The sequence below is a fragment of the Chlamydotis macqueenii genome, chromosome 3, assembly GCF_036417535.1.
Source record: "Chlamydotis macqueenii isolate bChlMac1 chromosome 3, bChlMac1.mat, whole genome shotgun sequence".
Lineage (NCBI taxonomy): Eukaryota > Metazoa > Chordata > Aves > Otidiformes > Otididae > Chlamydotis > Chlamydotis macqueenii.
In genome coordinates this window covers 113,970,567-113,984,548 of record NC_141558.1, presented here as the reverse complement: position 1 = coordinate 113,984,548, position 13,982 = coordinate 113,970,567, and positions in this window count along the sequence as shown.

Here is a 13,982-nt window from a genome sequence, read left to right as displayed (position 1 = left end):
GATATCTATACCCACTGAGGTCTTGTATAGCCCACATGGCCATGTAGCACAGTCAGGAGCAGAGAGGGACAGGATAGGAAGGGAGAAAAGGCACCTGGATTGCAGTCAGAGCACAAGTTTTTCTGACTTTTGGGAGAGCAGAGATCTGCCTTCATTTTATAGCTGCAGCATCCAGGTCAGCAAGAACTTCTCATGCAGAAAGCCTGCTTTGTAACTTGGGTGGCCCAATTTTCTTTATAGCATTTTTGTGGCACTTTATATGTTTGAATGTAGTAGTGTCACCTAGAAATCATTATAATATTCCTCACCAACTTGCACATGCTCAGTTTTTTCAGTTGAGGGTTGTCTGGTGGTTCAGGAAGTCAAAGTGCCCCTACCTCGAATCTGCTGGTTGAGCTTTCCTTCAAGTCTCTATATATGGTCTTGAGAACAGGTCACAGTGTTCCTTGATTTTCTTTATTTTCAAAGTCCTGGCTCAGGGCCTGTTTTACACTCCATCCTCAAGGCTTACCTTTGTTCTACCACCCCTCTTAATTACCCCAGATATACTAGACTAACTTTTAACAAAGAGAAGAATAAATTTTCCTGACAATCCTAAAACTATCCATTCCCTCTAAGGATTAATAGATTACGTATGAAGTCTAGCCTATGTGACTACAGTGACATAGGTAGCAAAAACTGCCTATTATTTCTGTCATTTTCAAAAAATCATACTGTTCTCCAATTATATTGCTGAATCATTCTATGTCATGTAACAGCATTCAATGCATCTCCCAAACAAGCAACATGCATCTCAAGCTAAGCATCTAGAAATTTATAAAAACACAGCAAACATTTTGATTGCAGTAGCTTTCCTACAAGAGGGCAGCATGAAGCTTAAACAGACAACTAACTTCATGCCAAAGTCAGGCACTCAACTGCTGCAAATTGAATACTCCTTTAAGATAGCAATTTTGCAATCTAGATTTTTTTTTTTTTAAATGCAACTGAAATTTATATAAAATGCCATCACATGGATATAGATTGCCTCCTACATGAATCATTAGCAGAACTGGAACATTTAGTTCCATCACTACGGGAAATTAGTGGAACAAAACTCTTTGTAAGACCTTACAGACAGGGAAGGCAATTTTTATTAATAAGAATCCAATACATTAATTCTACCCACTCCCACTCTCCCATCAACATACTCACACATGGAGCTGTACGCATTGATCTGGCCACGATCACCCGTGTGAAGCAAGGAGCACAGGGGATAACACCACCATGGCCTCACTGTATCTCCTGGGCTCCTCCTGACTGTTAACTACAAACTGATTTTTAGATGCGCCTTTTATACCCTTTAGCAGAGGGATACATTGATCTTGTGCCTCACTGTCTTGCCTCACCCTACAAGAGTTTCAAGTAAAATTGAGTCTTTTGTTATCCTTATCTGGGTATTTCAACAGCTCCAGTACTGCTGGTCATCATCTTATCCTCTTATCTCCAAGGCTTCTGTTTGTTTTTTTTGTCCTCTGGTTATCTGGTTATTTGCACCAAACATGTGGGGTGGCTCTGCAGCAATGAGTACATGACACTTTAATGCTTCATCTGCTGTTTTTCTGCATTCCTGTTTACACCAGTATTAGTATTTCTGTTAAGAACCTCTGCATCAGGCAGGTCTTAACCACATGAGATCCTGGCATAGCTAATACATGTTGAAGGCTGTTAACTTTCTGTGGACCAGGGCAGGGGACAACCTTGGCAACAAATTACACAGCTTTTGGTTGGCCATACAGATATCAGGAGATTGAAGATTTCTGTATATAGTGGCAAATTTTAGACAGCAGACCCTCTAACTGGTTCTGTTGTGTATATGTTACCATACAAGCTTCATCCATTCTCTTCCCCACATCCCTAATCCTTGCTTGTACATCTGCTTGGCTGTCTCAATTATCATTCCATATGATTGCCCCATCCCCTTCCTCTTAGAGGAAATACCTTTTCTAAAGTTTGTTTCTGCCAACCTCTATCCTCTCCTTTCCCACAACAAAGATGTGTATAAGGATTTTCACAGACCTATAACTGAACAAAGTTATTTGGTTTATTTTCAAAGGCAGAAAAGCACACCCTTTGCTCCAGGTTCATCTTCCAGTCAAATTTCCAGGTTGCCTTTCTGAACATGGAAGTGTTAAAATAATCAAACAGCTGCTTCCTTCAGAAATTTAAGACAACACATCAGTTCCCCCCAAACTTACTGAAAAACAGCAAGACCTTTTGTACTGTAACTTCTCAGAAAAAAAAGCTAAGCCTGAGGCAAGCAAGAAACAATGGAAAACTGCAGCAACAAGGGAAAACTGCAACCAAAAAGAAATTTCGGTGAAGTCAGAAGTGAAGAAATAGAGCTCTAACAGGAAGCATAAGTAATCCGTAACTGCAAACAATTTGTAATTTTTGTCTCCAGTAAATGCATTTATTAATGAAGAGACATACGCACACCCACACATCTAGATCCTCACAGTGCACTTTGCACGCTCTCCAGGGTCATGCAATAGACTAGTTTTTCCTCATTCAAGCTGGAGCACAGCCATGGAAAGCCAGCTGGAGACAGTGCCTTTACGTCTCAAGGAAGTGAAATGCAGCTTCTCACAGAAGCTTTTATTTCCAACCTACCAAGTTTCCCAGGCCTCACCACACACCACTTGAGACCTGCCTAGTTCTGCAGGTGTAGATAAGGACCTACTCCCAGGGTATCTGGTGATTTGAGGAAACCTCTGTTTTGGACTTGAGATGCCTTAGAAGAGGCTTGTTCCTTGGAAGGACTGGTGTTCCTTCCTCAGATAACATCAGAAGGTGTCTAAAGAACAGGGTCCAGAAAAGTCAGCAGAAAGATCAGCCACCTCTTTTGAAGACCAATATCAGCACACTGATGAGGATTAACCTCCCAGGGCATCAGAAAAAAAAACCCAAGAATTCCAGTACCGTGCACCCTGGAGAGGCAGTATCAAGCATGCAACATCAGCCTCTTGCATATGAAAATGTGCAAGACCACCAGAATATATGCACTGAAAGTCAGAATCTATGTCATCTTAGCCCAAATATCAGTGTTACTTTTTGCAACTTGATCTTCAAAGCAGTGCCTGCCCTTCCTCCTTTTCTTCCTTCCTGCTAATTACTTTTTAGTGAAACTTATTGTGTTAGCAGTTTTAATCTGGTTGCTCTGTTGAGGCTTGTCTATAGTCAAAATCCACAAAGCCTTAGTCGTGCAAGCTTGCTCTCCTGCCTGGCAAGCTAGGTGAACTGCCAGCTCTCTGTATAATATGGCAACATCCTTTTCTTCTTCATCACAGCTTCCAAATATCTGAAAGTGCCATCAGCACAGGGCTTTGGTAGTCTCAGTCTAAGGCACATTACTAGTATGTAACATGGACCATACATAACATCAGTGGTTGGCTGGCTAGTCAATCACCACAACAGCATTAGAAGCTCACACTGTCACACAAATTTATGCATATCATGACTTATTTTGTTTTAAAGCCTATGGAAATGACAGAGTCATGTCCTACAGCTCTATATTACATCATTCTCACCAAGCATTTTTATTTTACAGACACAGAAAGGTTATTACTGCAAACTAGATTATTTATAGGCTAGATAATCTGCCAGTCTACCACACAGCCCTACAGAGCTTCTGTGTATGAACACCAGCAGATATAAGACCCACTTTGAGCAACTACCTGTAAGCACCTAGGATTCACAGATAATTAGGGCTGCTATCAAATACCAAAATACATGCTCTGAGCTCATATACTTTCTCAGAGACCTCACCAACAATACAGGAACACCACATGAATTCCACCTTTAAAATTAGAAAATGCACACTGAAAAAGCACAAAGCCCAGCAGCAAGGTTTTTTTTTTTTTGCAATGTAAGATAGTCCACACCTGACATGCAAGATAGTTTGAACCACAACAGCTCCAGTGCTTCCTTCCAGCCTATTGCATTCATCCTTTGGGGCAAGTGTAGTTCAAATCTACCTGTTACAGTAATAAAACAAAGTAATAACAACCCAACCCATCATTCATTATGACGACAGGACTGCCAGTCACGGATGGATCACATCATATCAGAGTAAACTATAAATCTCCTCTGATTTTAGTCACCATAAAGAGTGCGCTTGCCCAACTGGAGAAAGCTATTGAGCCAGAGACGTGCAAGTGTTTTCCAGGAACACATCTCACTTGGCAGGATTCATCCTAAAGGAGAGCCCTAGGTGATATGGCACAGCAATGAAAGCCTTCTTTTGCTATATGCCATACAACAGAAAGTGGAAGTGTTTGAAGGAAGAGAATTTCAGTTTTGCTGGAGAAAGAGGCATCGTGATCACTTCCTAAAACTCTTAATATTAAAAGCCATTACACTATGGGTTCACACCCTACATATGCCATACTGAAGGAGCCCCACTTCCAAAGGCTACTCCACCTGCCAGATAGATCTTTTATAAGTCAACTTCTATAGCCAATCAACAGAAAAGGAAATTAGTATTTAAAATCATAGAATAGCTTGGGTTGGAAGGTACCTTTAAAGGTCATCTAGTCCAACCCCTCTGCAAGGAGCAGGGACATCTCCAACCAGATCAGGTTGCTCAGAGCCTCATCCAGCCTGGCCTTGAATGTTTCCAGGGATGGGGCATCCACCACCTCTCTGGGCAACCTGTGCCAGTGTTCCACCACCCTCAGTGTAAAAAATGTCTTCCCAATATCTAATCTGAATCTACCTCCCTCTATTCCAAAGCCATTACCCCTCATCCTATTGCAACAGGCCCTGCTGAAGAGTTTCTCCCTATCTGTCCTATAAGCTCCCTTGAGGTACTGGAAGGCCACTAAGGTTTCCCCAGAGCCTCCTCTTCTCCTGGCTAAACAGCCCCAACTCTCTCAGCCTGTCCTCACAGGAGAGGTGCTCCAGCCCTCTGATCATCTACAAGGCCCTCCTCTGGACTCACTCCAACTGGTTCATGTCCCTCTTATGTTGAGGGCTCCAGAGTTGGATGCAGTACTGCAGGTAGGGTCTCACAAGAGCAGAGTAGAGCGGCAGAATCACCTCTCTCGACCTGCTGGCCACACTTCTTTTGATACGTCCCAGGATGCAGTTGGCCTTCTGGGCTGCAAGCACAAACTGCTGGCTCATGTAAACAAACAAACAAAAATCCCTCAAAGTCCCAGCAGACTCTCTACCTACATCACCCTGACCATCAGCAGAAGGCTATCCAGAGATGTCAGCAGGATCCCTGCAGATACTGGTGGCTTACTCAGATCCTTCAGTATGCAGGCCCCTGGATGCACAGCACAGGAACACTACCACTACATTTCTGCTCTCCTCTCAGTGAAAGTCAGACTTCACCCAAAAGGTTACTGGTCTTAAAAAAAACTTGTAAAAGAGGTCAAACCATGCCAGAAGAATGGCATAGTGTGGTGGTGCAGTTTCTGCAGCACTCTTAAGTCACTCAGTGCTTGATGCATCCAACCTTGGATGAATCGGAAATGGATTGCAAAGGCAGTGTACCCAAGCAATGAGACATCCCCTTATCCTGACAACCTAGTACATCTTGACCTGGGTCAGAGCCCAAAGAGACTGATATCAGAATCTCAAAAAATCTAACAAACTCTGGGTCTGCGTAATTAGTGAAAAGCACCAGAATATTTCTTAATCCAAGCTGGACTGAAGTGGAAAAGTAGCTGACAAGAGTCAACCATCTTAGACACCGTAAATAGCAACCCTAAGCAAGGCCCATTGTGCTCTCCTGGATCACAGCAGGTGGTGACCAGCATCTCCCCTGAGCTGGGACCCTTTCCAGGCATAGCCTCCTTTTGTCTAAGAGGTTTAAGGATCATCTGTTGGCAAAGTTGACAAAGGGCCAGGGCAAAGTTCAACTTCTCAAGGCTCGATTATCACCTGTTAAGGCATGCCAATGCATTCAGAGTATTTACTCTAAACTTGAGAAAGAAGAGGAAACTTAACTATAGGCTAGTCTCCTCTATATGTATTTAATTGGATCCAAATATATTTTTTTACATATTTAGGTATATATAGATTTAGGACACCCTGTAGTAACTTAGTGTGAATCTTATCATTCTCAAATCTGTAATTAAGTCACAACTTTAATCACAACATATTCTACTGAATCACTTTCTTCATCTTTAAATTGATTAATGGCTAAGTGCTGCTAAACTCCACCTTTGATTTTTCTCACACCATTAATAAATCTTGAATTGCTGCTAAATCATAACTATGTAAAATATTTCATCCACAACATATGCTCCTAGTGCTAAGCTAAAGCCTTTCAGATGGACAATCTGGGGATCTTTGTACCTTGAATAAGAACAGAGCTTGTCGATCAAAACTACTCCAACAGCAGTCACAAACAGCAAGATTTCATCAATCAATACAGTTTGCATAGATGTTTCAGAGAAAATCTTATCCATAGCTCTCTCAAGACCATCTCTGAGAACAGAAGAGGAACACAGATGTAAAAAAATCAGTTGGCTTGAGTCTTCACCCAACTGAAAGCAAAAGACAGCTTGTGGGCAGTGACCTAACAGACACTGAGAAGGTGAACAGGCTCAGGAACCCCATGGTAGGCAACAGGGAGACTCAACAGGCCTTGGGCAGATGGCAGCATGATAGGCTTCATCTTCTACATAGGAGAAGATGAATCAGTTTATGATCTTGATGTGGTACATGATAACTCTAGACCTGTCCCTCAGAGGAAAATACTAGACAAGATGGCCTCTGAGAGAAATGTAAGCAGGAAAAAAAGAATATGCAGACATAACAGGAGGAACCTCTGTTGAAAAACCATAGAAGAGAGAGTTTCCTGAGGGAGAGAAAGTGGAAGAGTAGCAATAACATTTACCTACATCAGGGAGCACCATCACCCCACAAAGTGGGATAAGGAGACCCTCACCCAGGCAGAACCCTCACCCACAGACACAGTTCCACAATACCTGAGCAGAGCTGGGTGCTAGAAGCAAGGTCCATCAACAGCCCCACACACAGCAAAGGAGTACACCAAGTCCCTGGTTCACCCAGGGGCTACAGTCAGCAAAGAGGAGCTGAAGACAAGCTACAACATCTATCCAAAAGACCCATCCAAACAGCAAAACCAGAAACCAACCTACCTACAAGGTAACCCAAGGCTGAACTTAAATAGAGCTGCTGGGCAGAGGGTGTGGGTGGAGGCCCCAGCTGAGGCTGTTCAGAGCAATTAGGACCCAGGGGTGCACTAGGAGCTTGTTTGGTTTTGTTTTTGTTTTTTTCCTGAAATCCCACAGCTGCAGCAGGTCTCAGCCAGGAAGCTGGAGGAAGAGCAGGATCATGTTGATAGGATGAGAGGTAATGGTTTTAAAATAGAGGGGGGTAGATTTAGATTAGAAATTAGGAAAAAAATTTTTACGATGCGAGTTATAGAACACTGGAACAGGTTGCCCAGAAAGGTGGTGGAGGCCCCATCTCTGGAAACGTTCAAGGCCAGGCTGGATGAGGCTCTGAGCAACCTGATCTAGTCAGGGATGTCCCTGCTCCTTGCAGGAGGGTTGGACTAGATGACCTTTGAAGGTCCCTTCCAACCCTAACCATTCTATGATTCTCCAGGAAGAGCAATTACAGTTGGGAGGCTTCTTCCCATTGCATGCAGCAGCACCATGCAGAGGTCGAGCATGGCCCTTGCCTGCTGTGCAAATGAGGACCACAGACAACTATGGTCCTTTGTTCTTTCTCTTCTGTCTGTCGTGACTGTCAGGAGTTATAAGCATCAGCACCATGGTTTTTGGTGTTGGTGCCAAAAGGCAGAGTGGTCAGAAACTGCATCTCCTCTTCCTTTCTGATTCAAAATGCTGTATCCAAAAATGAGAAAGATCTTTTTTTTACCAATGCTACATAAACCTCAATGAAAAATGGAAAAATCATGGACTTAAACACGCTCTGTCTTGAAAGGCTATTTAAACTGTTTGATGGGTATAAAATGCCCCCTGCCCTAGAGCTGTGGTAGGGAAGACTTCAACTTTACTCCTCACCAGTGTCTGCAGACATTTTCTCCTCTCTTTTATTTTTTTCCTTGTTTATTTCACCTGCCCCCTTTCACAGTGCTTCTTTTGGCATCCCCTTTCCTGATCCCATCTAAAAATCCTTCCCTTACATAACAGAGCTTTTCACAAGGCCCCAGGGCAGCTCCCCTCTCTCAGAAAAACAAGTAGGACATTCATCGAAAAGGTCTAGGAAGGTCAAGTTTGTCTCTTTGCTTCCAGGCTTGGGACGCCACCGACACCCTGCACAACTGCTCGTCTTGAGAATAGTTGATAGGAAAAATGCCAGTAGGTGGTGTCCAAGAATAGCTTCTGGATTCAGCGATGCTGGTGAAATTTGTGGTACACCCAGCGCTTCTCTTACAGCTGTTGGCATCTGGACAGTGGAAGGGGATGCAGGGGGGCTGCGTTGGCATCTCTGCTTACAGCACCTTCAGATGACCGCTGCTGCATTCCTCTGGTCTTCAGACTGTTTTCCACAAATAAGCACCTTCACTGGACATTCCTCCTGAAGCTCGTCACTTTTGAGATTTCTGCTCTGGAGAAGGTAGCTGGGTGGCAGATCAGGCTACCACCAGAACAAGGAGCCAGGGTCTTCACATCTCTTTTAAAGAAATTGAGGCAAAAACCAGCACATGGGTATCTAAGTGCCACCTGAGCTGAAAGCCATGAATCTAAAGTGACACTGGAGAATCTTAAATAGGAGATAAATCTATCTATCTACATGTACATATACGTATGTAGCATCCAAAAATGTCAATGACCACTTCAACTCAACCTAGATAAGACAGCAAGTTTTCAAAGGTACATTTAAACCAGGAACAGAAGTGTCCACCACATGTATTTCTGTCCTGGAGAAATGTGACAGTGGCATAACCAGGCACAGCTCACAGCTTGTTGGCTGTAGAGACAGAACTGACTGTTGCTGCCTTGGGAAGCCAAGTCCACCCTTTCTTAATGCCAGAAGCCCTCCCTTGCCAGAGCCACACAGGGAAACCCCCCTGAGATGTCTGCAACATGTGCACCCAAGCATAGACCAATACTGGACCTGGGAACTGAAATTCAATTGTCAGGGCTGTCCCTGGCAGGTTTCTAGCTTGTGCAAATTAACCCTCATCCAGAAGGTTTCTGGGCATGGCTTGGGAACTAGCAAAAGCCAGGGAGAGCTCCCAGGAGGCCATGTGGAGTCAGCCACTATCTTTTGGCAGCTGAGAGAATTCAAGGATATGGACACAAGCTCTTCCCTGACAGTTGGCCTCAGAGCCAGAGAAAGGCCCTGGGTGTGATTAATTTATGAGAATAGTTGTGGCCTCCGAGAACTTCCTTTCTAAGCTGGGTCTCAGCTCCAGCCCTTCTCTGGCTTTTTTTCGAACTTGCTACAGATAGCCAATTCCCTTCTTTTCTATCATTTTGTGATTCCCTGCACAGAAGCACTTGCATATTTTCTGCCCTCGTGTTGTTGTGCTCCTGCTAGCTCCCTTGCCCCATCTCACATTTCTCCTGCAGAAGCCTTTGGGGCTGTGTTCCTTCTGCAGTACAGTGCCTGGACTCCCCAGGCTTGTTTTAGTGAGATAAAAATGACAACTACATTGTTCTGTAGTAAGCTGAGCAAACACTCTATAGGTCTTCTGCTTGTGGTTGAAGCAAAAATTATGATTTCTTTTTACAGGTTTCTCTTTGTCATCAGTGTCACCCCTTGCCATGGTTGTACCTGCTTCCACTCTCAGCAAAGGCAGGTATTGCCCAGAATGGCTGTGCCAAAGCATGGTATTCCAGCCTGGAGTAGAAATACCTTCCTGTGCTGAAAGCCCCACTGCTGCAATGTAATAAGTCATCAGTAAATGCTAGAAAAATCTCATCCTGGTCATTTAAACTCGATTTGCTTCCTGGAGCTAGCTAAATGGCTGCAGACACATGCTGCTGTGCTCAGGGAGCCGCAGGGAGAGGAGTCTGATCTATTGCAAAAGCTCAAGGTCACATGTTGACCCAAACCAGGAAAGGGATGTTGCTTGTGTAGTGATGAATTCTCCTCATTTGCTGAAGCAACTTCTGTCACAACTGCAGGGGAAAAAAAAAAAAAAGGTAAGTCAGATGGGTGGAGAGACCTCCAGAGAGCCTGTGGAGATGCTGTGAGCACCTTGACTTCTAGAGCTGTGATAACAGTTGGTGGTGCATAAGGAGGACACAGATCAGCGTAGCTCTGCGCCCAGGTTGTGTAGGCATTGAGGAAACAGAGAGTTTGAATATACCTGGCCTGGAGTCAGCAAGAGGGGTGAAAGTGGGATCCCTTCCTCTGCTTTGGCACTGTTTATTCAGAACAGAACATTTTAAGGCTATCCTTCTCGGCCTTTTGGAAGAACAATGGCTAAATGCTGCCTTTGAGGAACTTGTGCCTCTCTTACCTCATCTCTGCACCTCTTAGTAAAGCCTTTTCTTTCAGCCACGTGGCTCGGCTTTTGGGAACTTTTTGGGAGTCACCCAGCGCAGGTCTCTGTGGCTGCAGGTCCTGGCTGAGCCTGCATGGATGGTGAGGGCAGGTCAGAAAAATAGAGATGCAGGTTGGAAAGCAAGAAGCCTAAGTGGATGGAGTAGGATGTGTATCACTGTGGCTTCATCCTAGACCACTGACTTTCCCAAGCGGGATAAAGCCCGGTGTCCCAGGTTAGCACAGCTGCAGGGGCAGAGAGGCAGAGAGCAGCTGGGTGGGCAATGCCGCAGCAGGAACTCTCTCCTGCAAGCAAAGTTTAGGATTCATACAAGGACAAAACTATGAGGAACAAACTGGTCTCTCACACATACAAGGTACAGGTTCCTGATGCTGGTCTGCGTTCACTAAATGCCAGACCATAGGCAGTAGGTGCATCCCAGTGCCACTTCAGCTGTCTGCAGGGCTGTCTGGGGACTCCTTGGGCCACCCTCTGCTTTGCTCCTTGGGACTTTTTGTCTTCTTTATCCCATTGCAGTTGCTACCTGACAGAGATGGCACCAAGCTCCAGTGACTAGGGCATGAATGGGAGTCAGAAAAACTAGTTTCTGTTCCCATCTCTGCTACTGATTTGCTGTATACCATGAGTAGTTAATTAAGCCTCAGCTTTCCCCACTTTAGAACTGTGATAATTACATTTATCTCTCTTTGTGAAGAGCAAGGGCTTGGAGACATTTGAATAACAGCCCTCAAAGATCCAAGTGTTGTTATAGTTAGTTATAATAATCTTGGCCCTCCCTGAATTTATAAAAGTTGTCCTGTTCCAGCAACTCTGTTTCATAGACAAGACAGAAGAACCAGGACCATAATTACAGAGTGATGCCATTTTCTGCTGCGGGCTCCTTAGGTTGCATTTATTCGGCTAAACCCAGCTCACCTCCAGCCTGCTAGTTACCATGCACAGGTCTCAAGGGATCTGGCAGTATTGCAATGATTCGACCAGCACTGAAACCAGCTAGGTTTCTTGTCATGCTGTGGTGGTTACAAAGCATCATAATAGCTTTTAACTTCTGAAATAACAGTGCAAAGTACTAACCTACATGGATTCTGGCATTGCATAAATGACCTTTTTTCAGAACAAGGGATAAAAATAAGATACCGCTCTTCATAGGTGTTTAGCACCTTGGTTTCTCTTTAGGTGCCTAAATTTCAATGAAACTGTGCGCTCTACAGAGCAAATAGGTCAAGTATTACTGATGTTTACAGTGATGAGCCACTCTGAGCCTCATGAGAGACTTCGTGTACGGGGCCAGTGGGGAAATCTTACCCCTTACGCTCCGTGTGAGCTTGCTTTGTGGACTGCAAGCTCCAGGCTTAATTTTCTACCTAAGTAATACTCCCGAGGGCTTACAAAGTCTGAGGCAGAACTCACTGCTTTTGCTGCTAATAGATACTAAAATGTGAGCGAGCTATAACCTCTATATCAACAACAATATTTAATACATTAATCAACACTGGAGAACAATCCTGGGCGCTGGGAGCAGATCTGGGCTATTTAATCCCTTAGAAACCTGCCTGGTTTGACCCAGAAGTCTCCCCAGACAACTGCAGGGGTTAGCACAGAGCACAGACCTTTCTTGCAGTGCGGTTTGCGTGTGCCTGCTCTGCACTGGAAGCTTAGTGGGGTTTGTGGTATGGACAAAAATCTATAGGATGGGTCCCACAAACCTCAAAAGCTCTGTCGTGCTTTTGGATGCAAATAAAGGAGATACCTAGCAGAAACGATTAATTGCACAGGTCAGATGTGCTGCTCCAGAACTTAAAAGCTCCGAAAGAAGAGGGAAGTGTCTGCATTTGCAAATGTGGGTGAGTTTGTGTGGGTGTGAGTGTAAACAGGGGGAAAAACCTTCCAAGAAAATCACGGAATATCCACCACCAGAATACAAGGAAAAGAGATGCCAAGATCTTTGAATTAATTATTCTCAGTGAATCACTCTTACAGTTAAAAGCCATACCAGCATTTCCAGAAAAACTTTCAGTTCGGTATATATAAACAAATGTAAAGAAAACAAACTAAGAGCAAAGAAAATTTGAAGATAAAAGGCTTGAGATAATAAGATTAAAGATGTGAACTGGAGACTGTGCTTCTACAACCCTTGACGTTCGTGGCTAAGTTTCTACAAAATACTCCTGCTCTGACCTGCTGGCCTCAGTCAGCGTAAGCCTATAGACCAGAAATCTCCTTGCTGCAACCCCCCTCACTGTACAGGCGCAGAGCCAGGAGTTTTACGTTTGTGCAGGTATTTAACTGCTTCAGGTCTGGGTTTAAAGAGATAATTACAGGCAAGGAGCTAAGTGCTTTGAACTTGGGTGGTGATCCCCAAACCACGCACGCCCTGCCCCCCCCCCAGCTTACTACTCTCCAGCTCACTTCATTCCTTACCAAGGATCCCAAGATGTTGCCTTTCCCACCCCTGCTTCTTATCAGGACCTCGGTCTCCTCCATGTGCATATCATACTTGCTTCTCATGCGTAGTCCATGATTTTAAAGTCTTGAGCTAATAAGCGTTCCAAAATAGATTAAAAATCTAAAGAACATGTGGGAAGAAACAGGGCAGAAGTTTTATGAAGTGTTTATTTTGCTTTACACCCTAGATTTACAGCTGATGAACTCAGAAGTAGTCATCTGTTATCCTTACTCTGGTTGAACAAACAGTTTTATCTGAAAAGGGAACGGATGGATTAACGCACTTGACCTTAATTATCCCACAGTTTTAAGTGTTATTCAGGTGGTGATAGAAAATGCCTATCAGTTTTAAGCCTCTGTTTTCTAGGAAACCACAAGGTGAGCGTGTCTACAAGAACAGCACACTCATAGGACAGGCAATGAACACATCAGGGGTTGGTGGGCATGTTGTTGTGATTCTTCCCACTAAAAACAGTCACAGTTTGCATGCATCACACTTTTGTAAGTGTATTGCTGCACTATTGCTGTTGCGTCTGCGAGAGGTTGTGTCAGCCAGAGTAATAAACCAAGAAACAAACTAAGTCTTTCATAGAATCATAGAATGGTTAGGGTTGGAAGGGACCTTCAAAGGTCATCTAGTCCAACACCCCCTGCAAGAAGCAGGGACATCCTCGACTAGATCAGGTTGCTCAGAGCCTCATCCAGCCTGGCCTTGAACGTTTCCAGGGATGGGGCTTCCACCACCTCTCGGGGCAACCTGTTCCAGTGTTCCATCACCCTCAGTGTAAAAAATTTCTTCCTAATATCTAATCTAAATCTACCTCCCTCTATCTTAAAACCATTATCCCTAGTCCCATCACAACAGGCCCTACTGAACAGCCTCTCCCCATCTTTCTTGTAGGCCCCCTTGAGGTACTGGAAGACCACTATCAGGTCTCCCCAGAGCCTCCTCTTCTCCAGGCTGAACAGCCCCAACTCTCTCAGCCTGTCCTCATAAGAGAGGTGCTCCAGCCCTTTTATCATCTTCGTG